A 7,771-nucleotide genomic window follows, 5' to 3' on the forward strand; every position below is an offset into this window, starting at 1 on the left:
TATGGAGGCAAATAAAATGTATGATCAAAATAACGGACAACACTTTCCACAAGTGAAAGTTATGGATCCAATGTTTTCATGTTCATTAAGTGCTTTATTTACCATATAGAGAATGGCACATCGGATCATGAGCTTCAGTGCAGCTTAGTCATTCGCCTTGTAACAGCTCTGGGTTGCTTCTCTGTTCCAAACTGACTCTATCGATGTCGGTCCCACTGTTAATTCATCACTCAATACCTCTTTATGGTGATATTCACGTAATTCTCGGCGCTTGCTCTGGTGCTGCTTTTTATTGTATTCATTCATTTCTGTTCCTTTATCCTATTGCATAGATACGAGAATGTTCAGCATGCTTTTTACACAAAAATAGGTGCTTTGTGAAAAGCTAGTGTTGAGTACTGCCTGAGTATTTGGGGTCCCCACCAGACATTGAAGCGTGATAGATTTGTTACTGGTAAATTTGATCATCACGTGAGTATTACAGAAATTCTCCATGAAATGGAATGGGAATGTATGGAGGGAAGACAACGTTGTTTTCCAGGAACACTATCGAGAAAATTTATAGAACTGGCGTTCGAAGCTGACAGCTGCTAACATAAATTTTACGTAAGAACCAAGAAGATAAAATAAGAGAAATTAGGGCTCATATGGAGACATACAGACAGCCATTTTTCCCTCGTCCTGTTTACGAATGGGACAGGAAAGGAAATGACTAATAGTGGTACGAAGTACCCTTTAACATGCACCATACGGTATCTTGCGGAATAAGTATATTACTTCTGTAGGTTCTAGCTCATTTTATTTTACGGGAAAATATCTCCATAAATCACAAAATCCTTCGGATTCCCTCAGAATTTCGTGCATCGTGTAATTTTTTCTATAGAAAAAAATAACAGATATCCTATAGAAATAACCTGCTTTCCGTCGAATCATTCGCCTCAATCCTAATAATGAGGATGGAACTGACCAATATTAGATATATTTATTTATGAAGATCTCCAGGTTGTCAAGAATTTGAGACCCTGCAGAAATATTGCCTTAGTAACCATATTTTTTATTTTCTTTTATATACTTTATTTTATTTTATATACGAGTATTGTTTATATTTGTATATTTTATTAGTAGTACATGGGCACATTGAGTTCACTTGGGAGCTTTTTCATGAGCTTACTTTTTGTGAGCAGAGAAATGACCAATTTTAGATCAATACATATGTTATTTCTTTATTTTATTTTTTATTTTCAATAATTCAAGTTGGAGGCTATTCCCTCTCTGGAATTCCATCCACAAAGCGTACAGTCACATTAGTGATAAATTTGTTTTTCTCTTCAAATAAAGTAAGGTAAAAATTTCAATGGAGTTCAGTAGTAGCTGCATTCACAACAAAAATTGTAGATCATTACATTAATAATAATTATTATTATCTTTTCTTTTCTTCAATCCATTGTATGTCAGTTGAACCTGTCCATCTTCAAAAACTGAAAACCTCACTTAGTTATTAATTCTAATAGCTGTCTGGCAAAAGAAACTTAAATTTATTATTAAGTTCCATACAATTTTTCCATATTTAGCATTAAAATGTTCACATCCAATATTATGATACAAAACATTTGCTCCTAGCTCACTAATTTTTGAAACAAATGAGAACTGCTTCCATTACTGAACATTTTGAGTACTGGTTTCATTTCTATACCAAAACTTTAATGAATAAAATTTAAATTTATGTTTTAGTTTTTTCTGTATAAATTGACAAATCAGAAAAAAACAAAAAAGCTGTCAATCTTATAAAGGTTTTTACTGATGAAAAGATAGCAGATGTGATAGCTATATAATAAACTTGAATTATATTATTCAGTTTTTAAAGATGAAGAAGATTTTGATTTCAATGGTGTAGAAGATGATAGTGGCAGCTGATAAAGCGATGTCTGACTGTGTAAAGCTCATATTGTATGTAATGTAGCTCTTTTATTTTGCAAACCATATCTTTTCTGATCATGAGGACTCAATGCTTTTTACTAACCTCAAATGAATAAATTTAATGTTTAAAGCTTTGTATTAAATTCATAGTTCCGTATCGTTCAGTATTATTAAATAAACCATCTTTTTAGTCTTCAAAGTTCATTTTATTTTTAACACCACATTTCTTGATTCCTTTTGATTTTTTCTTCTCCTTGTTGCCATCTTTGAAAACATACATTTTTGCTCTTAAACCGCAAAATTTTTCCATCATTATCGCATTACATTCATCCCTCATTTTTCCTAAAACTTTGTTTGCTTGTGGAATATTGTATATTAATATATTGTCTGTCGAATTGTCACTAGTATCAAATTAGTCATTGATTTCAGGCCTTCCTAGAAATCTTCAGTCTGTACATTGTAGATATAACTGTCTGTATCTCCACACTAAAGCTCAATATTTTCATTGTATTTTGGTTTCATAATTCTATAGTGAAAATCACACACTAGTTCTTTGGGTAAATGAGTTATACTGATACCATTGTAAACTGGTTTATTAAACATAATTTTAGTTTTGTTTGTGTCAATTGCAGCGAGATTTTCATTGAATGTTGTTCTTCCTTGGACGTTTGACTCTGCTATAAGTCTTTCACATTTATCTCCATGTGAAACTAATTTTATATCCACTCTGTTTACAACATTTTTCGTTGTTTTTCCAAATACTGAGTTATTCATAAATTTATAGAAATATTTTTCGAAATCATACTTTGCATTTGTCCTCAACTCTGGATTGAAATCTTTATATTTTTTCAACCAATCAGATTGTTTATATTTTTAAAAATTGTGTACTTTGTTATCTTCATTCCTAGAAACAGATATTGTTTAAGATTTCTATATTGGACTACGTAATTATTTCTATCATCCAGGGTAGCCAACATACTTTCATTAGTTCCAGGCACAATTTTATTTTTGGGAGGTAATGATGTACTCTATGTATGTCATACTGATCTGTAGAATATTCTAGATCTACTTCAAATATGCATCCAGTTCCACAAGTGTCTGACATCTGACTTATTTTCTTTTTAGAATCTGGAGATTGTGGATTATCCCATTCAAATCAGTCATATGGTAAATATTGGCTCACAGCATAACCATACCGATTGTTTGTATCTATATATGTTAAATAATTTGAATTCTTTTTTACATCATGATCTTTTATATATATATATATATATATATATATATATATATATATATATATATATATATATACCCTAGCCGAGCCTCAGGTACAGGGCGGGTCGCAGGTGGCGGATAGCAAACGATCCATCAGATATGGTGGACAGCTGCGAATAAGGGGAAACCCAAATAAGCAGTCCCGGACCGAGGCGGCAGCATCACGAGGGTGTGGGAGGGTGACTTTTGGCAAGGGTCACACTCATTCAAAAACCACAGAACCCGAAGACGTTGCTGTGTCATGGCGAGTAAGTGCCGCCATTACAATAAGCACTGTCAACACCCAAATCCAGGACGCGTCTGAAGTGGGAACCATCGGCATCCTGGTCAGCGTCTGTTCTCACAATGTGCGGCTGGTCATAATGCGCCAGGAACTAACAATCCCTGGTTCTAAACACCCAGTGGAAACACTGGACCAACTTGATTACAAGCAAGTATGACTCGTGCAAGTAATAACAACATTACCCCAGGTGGTAACCAATCCACCCATCAACAGATGGCAACCAGGAATTCGGATTCTGGGGAACCTGGACTTACATGATTACATCAGAGAAAGTCGGAGCTCTCTGGCAAACTTCCACTTAAAACACCTACATACATTGGAACCTTTAACATAAATACATTAATCCAACCAGGAAAACTTCTAAACCTTACAACAGAACTTGAAAAGCAAAAGATAGTAATACTAGCTTTACAGGAGACACGTTTTACAGATGAAGAAACATCAGATTATGGCAACTATCGCATCTTTAAGAGCAAGACGGATAAACGAATCGGAAGAGGAGCCCCCCATCTCGGGATGGCGTTTATCATACACAAGAGCGTGTTCAGCTCCATCAAGGAAGTTACTCCCGTAAATAATAGGATAATGACGATGCGCTTACAATGTGCCAACAAAACATACACAATGGTTAATGTTCATGCTCCCACAAACGGAGACAACAACAAAAACCCCATAGAAACAGAAAAGTTCTGGGAAAATTTGGAGAATATAATGGCCAAGATTCCAAAAGATGATACAAAAGTTCTACTCGGCGATTTTAATGCCCAAATTGGTAGAGAGAAAATCCACCAAAAAACCGTAGGCAAATATCCTGCACATAAATTTACCAATAAAAATGGTACAAGGCTCGTCGAACTATGTAAGCAGAATAACCTGAAGATAATGCCGACATCTCTAAGAAAATGTCCAAGAAAACAAAAGACATGGAGATCTCCTATACAACAAATTGGCGAGTTTCAAATAGATCATGTGGCGATTTCATACCCAGTACAAAAAGAAATTTACGACGTCCAAGTACGCAGAGGAGCAAACATTGATTCAGACCATTACCTAACTAGAATTAAAATCAAGTTTACAGCACGAAGAAGTCATCAGAAGAAAACAGAAATACAGAAATATGACACCAAGAAGATTAAAGAATCTAAAGTAAAAGAAGAATGGGAGAAGGAAAAGGCAAACACATGGGAAGAATTTCATTCTAAAATCACGCGAATAGCTAAGGAAACTATTCCCTTGAAAAAGATATTCAAACAGCCTTGGTGGGATTCAGACTGTGAAAATGCATTGGAAAGGAGAAAAAAGGCATTTCAAGAATATAACAGTAAAAAATCACAAGAAAGTCTACATTTATTTAACGAAGTTAGAAAACAGGTTTCAAAATCTATTAGGCAAGCAAAAAGGAAGTACACAAAGGCACAACTGGATGCCATAGAAGAAAATTTCCAAAACTATAATACAAGAGACTTCTACAGAACTTTCGCAGATAAAATACAAGGATATATCCCTCAAAATTTATGTTTCAGAAAACCAGATGGTAAATTAGCCCTAACAAACCAGGAAAACTGTCAAGTATTGGCTCAATATTTTTCTAACCTACTAAATTGCCCAGAACCTAGTTTAAGGTTTCCCAAAGAAATCAGTGCCAACGCTCAACCGGATTCATTACCACCAACACAGGAAGAAATCAAATGTCACATTAAAAACTTAAAAAATAATAGAACATCTGGCGAAGATGGCATTGTTGCAGAGCTATTAAAAAACCTAGGACCAAAGATGTTGCAAGAGCTCACAAAAATAATAACAAAAATATGGGAAACAGAAAAATTACCAGAGGATTGGAAATGTGCCCTTATTCACCCGTTACATAAAAAAGGAGACAGAACAAATGTCAATAACTACAGGGGAATCTCACTTTTACAAGTCACCTACAAAATTCTCTCAACATGCCTGCTGAAAAGAACACAAGAGCAGCTGGAACGCCAAATTGGTGAATATCAAGCAGGCTTCCGCCCCGGTCGCTCATGCATAGAACAAATATTTAATTTAAAGACAATATTAAAACACAAAGCAATTAGAAATGCCCCCATAATTTGTACATTTGTAGATTTTAAGAAAGCCTATGACTCAATTGACCGGCAATCTTTGTTTAACATTTTAGAGGAACTTGGACTTGACTCCAAAACACTAAGGCTTATCAAAGAATCACTGACAGACACTGTATCTAAAATTAAATTCAGGGGAGAAATCTCTGAACCTTTTCTCATAAAAACTGGAGTACGTCAAGGTGATGGGCTATCTCCACTTCTGTTTAATATAGTCCTGGATAAAGTCATTAAGGAATGGGAAAAAGAATTAAAAAATCAATCCTACTGGAAACCAATCCATCTTGGTAGAACCAAAGACAACGTGGAGATATCTTGTTTACCATTCGCGGACGACTTGGCCATACTTGCAGATGATGAAGAAATCGCCACCAAACAAATAGAGATCCTTAAGGAATGCGCAGATAAAGTAGGTTTACAAATTTCGTTTCAAAAGACAGAATTTTTCTGTACGAAATTCCATATACACAGTTTGAACACAAAATATGGAAAAATAAATAGAGTAAAACATTTTAAATACCTAGGTGAAATTTTGGAGCCAACCGGAGGAGAGAAAGTTGCACAGAAGATCAGACAACAGAAAATGAAGAGAGCATATGGTATGACACATGAAATATACAATAAAAAATGCATCTCCTCGAACACAAAAATCAGACACTACTGCGCAGTAATTAAGCCAGCAGCACTATATGCTAGTGAAACGCTCACACTCCACACAAAATGTGATTTAGAAAAAATACTAAAAGAAGAATGCAAAATTATGAGAAAGATTTTAGGTCCAAAATTAACAGAAGAAGGATACCGGATACAATCAAGAAGAACCACAGAAACTATATCAAACCTGGCAGCAGACATAAGAAGGCGAAGATTAAAATTTTATGGACATGTCACTAGACTTCCCCCCACACGACTCACCAACAGAATTCTCACTTACATAGAAAAAGCCAAATCAACACCACCATGGATTAGCCAAGTAAAATTAGATTTACAAAAAGCAAATATTGAACTTAAAGATGTCAAAGATAGAAAAACTTTTAGAAATAAGGTGGAAAAGTGGATTGTATTGTCGGAGAAGGAAGCACTAAAGAGACCAGGAACAAAATGGACAGAAGAAAGAAAAAGAAAACATGGAGAACGAATGAAAGAAGTATGGAAGAAACGACGTCAGAAAGCTTTGCGTGATCCTTCTGGGTCCATTCGCGATAAGTAGTATATATATATATATATATATATATATATATATATATATTACAGTATTGAGATATACCATTTCTTATTCTTTTTTCTATCATTGGAATGATAGCATAATCATGTAACAATTCCATGGTTGTTGAGTCATTTTTAGCATTGCATCCATAATTTCAGGTGCAGTAATGTACCAAGATGGAGCCAAATCATATGCGTTCTGCAAGTTATTTTTAACTTTGCAAAAACATTACCCAACAACAAAACATCAGTTTTGAGTTATAGATCACGATGTTCGCCAAGATTTTTCGTACGAAATTTTTCCCAAACTAATTTTGCTTGGTTATAATCTTCATCACTTACTCATTCATTCAGTTTTTTGTAAATTTTTTGGCTAGATGCTCTGTGTCTTCCAATTTCTTCCAACTACCCATGTAATCATAGTGATAGACGCCTTTGTTGATTACTAGATTGACTGCATTTTCTGGAAAAAAACTTTTTAATCTTGGTCATTTGATTCTTTTTCAGGCATTATTGAAGTTTGTCAAGGCTTGAATCCCAAGAATCTAAATGTATCAGTAAACCTCATTTTCAAATTTTCTGTCCTCTTACCAAAACTAATATATCTATCTTCATTATTTGGTATTAAATCTATTTTTCACTAACATAACAGAGTTCTTTTATAAAGAAATTAGCATCATATCCTGAGACATCAAATAAATAAATTTGTACAAAATTAAGGTGTTTCAATTGTATATTACATCTATTATGCAATGGATTCATATATTTTCCTGTTAAATGATCATGATGGCGAACTTCTTCATTAATTTTTTCATAATGATCTCTACTAATTAGTATATTGTAAATCTTTCATGTGTTGACTATTCTTCAGGCCAAAATTGTCTCATTTCCTCAGTTTCAGAATAAATTCTTCCAATTTCTTCAGCCTCTTTTTTCATACATTCAATCAATTTTTATGACAATTTGATCCTCGATAGATGACTGGATT

This window comes from Schistocerca piceifrons, chromosome 3 (assembly GCF_021461385.2).
Source record: "Schistocerca piceifrons isolate TAMUIC-IGC-003096 chromosome 3, iqSchPice1.1, whole genome shotgun sequence".
NCBI classification, from domain to species: domain Eukaryota; kingdom Metazoa; phylum Arthropoda; class Insecta; order Orthoptera; family Acrididae; genus Schistocerca; species Schistocerca piceifrons.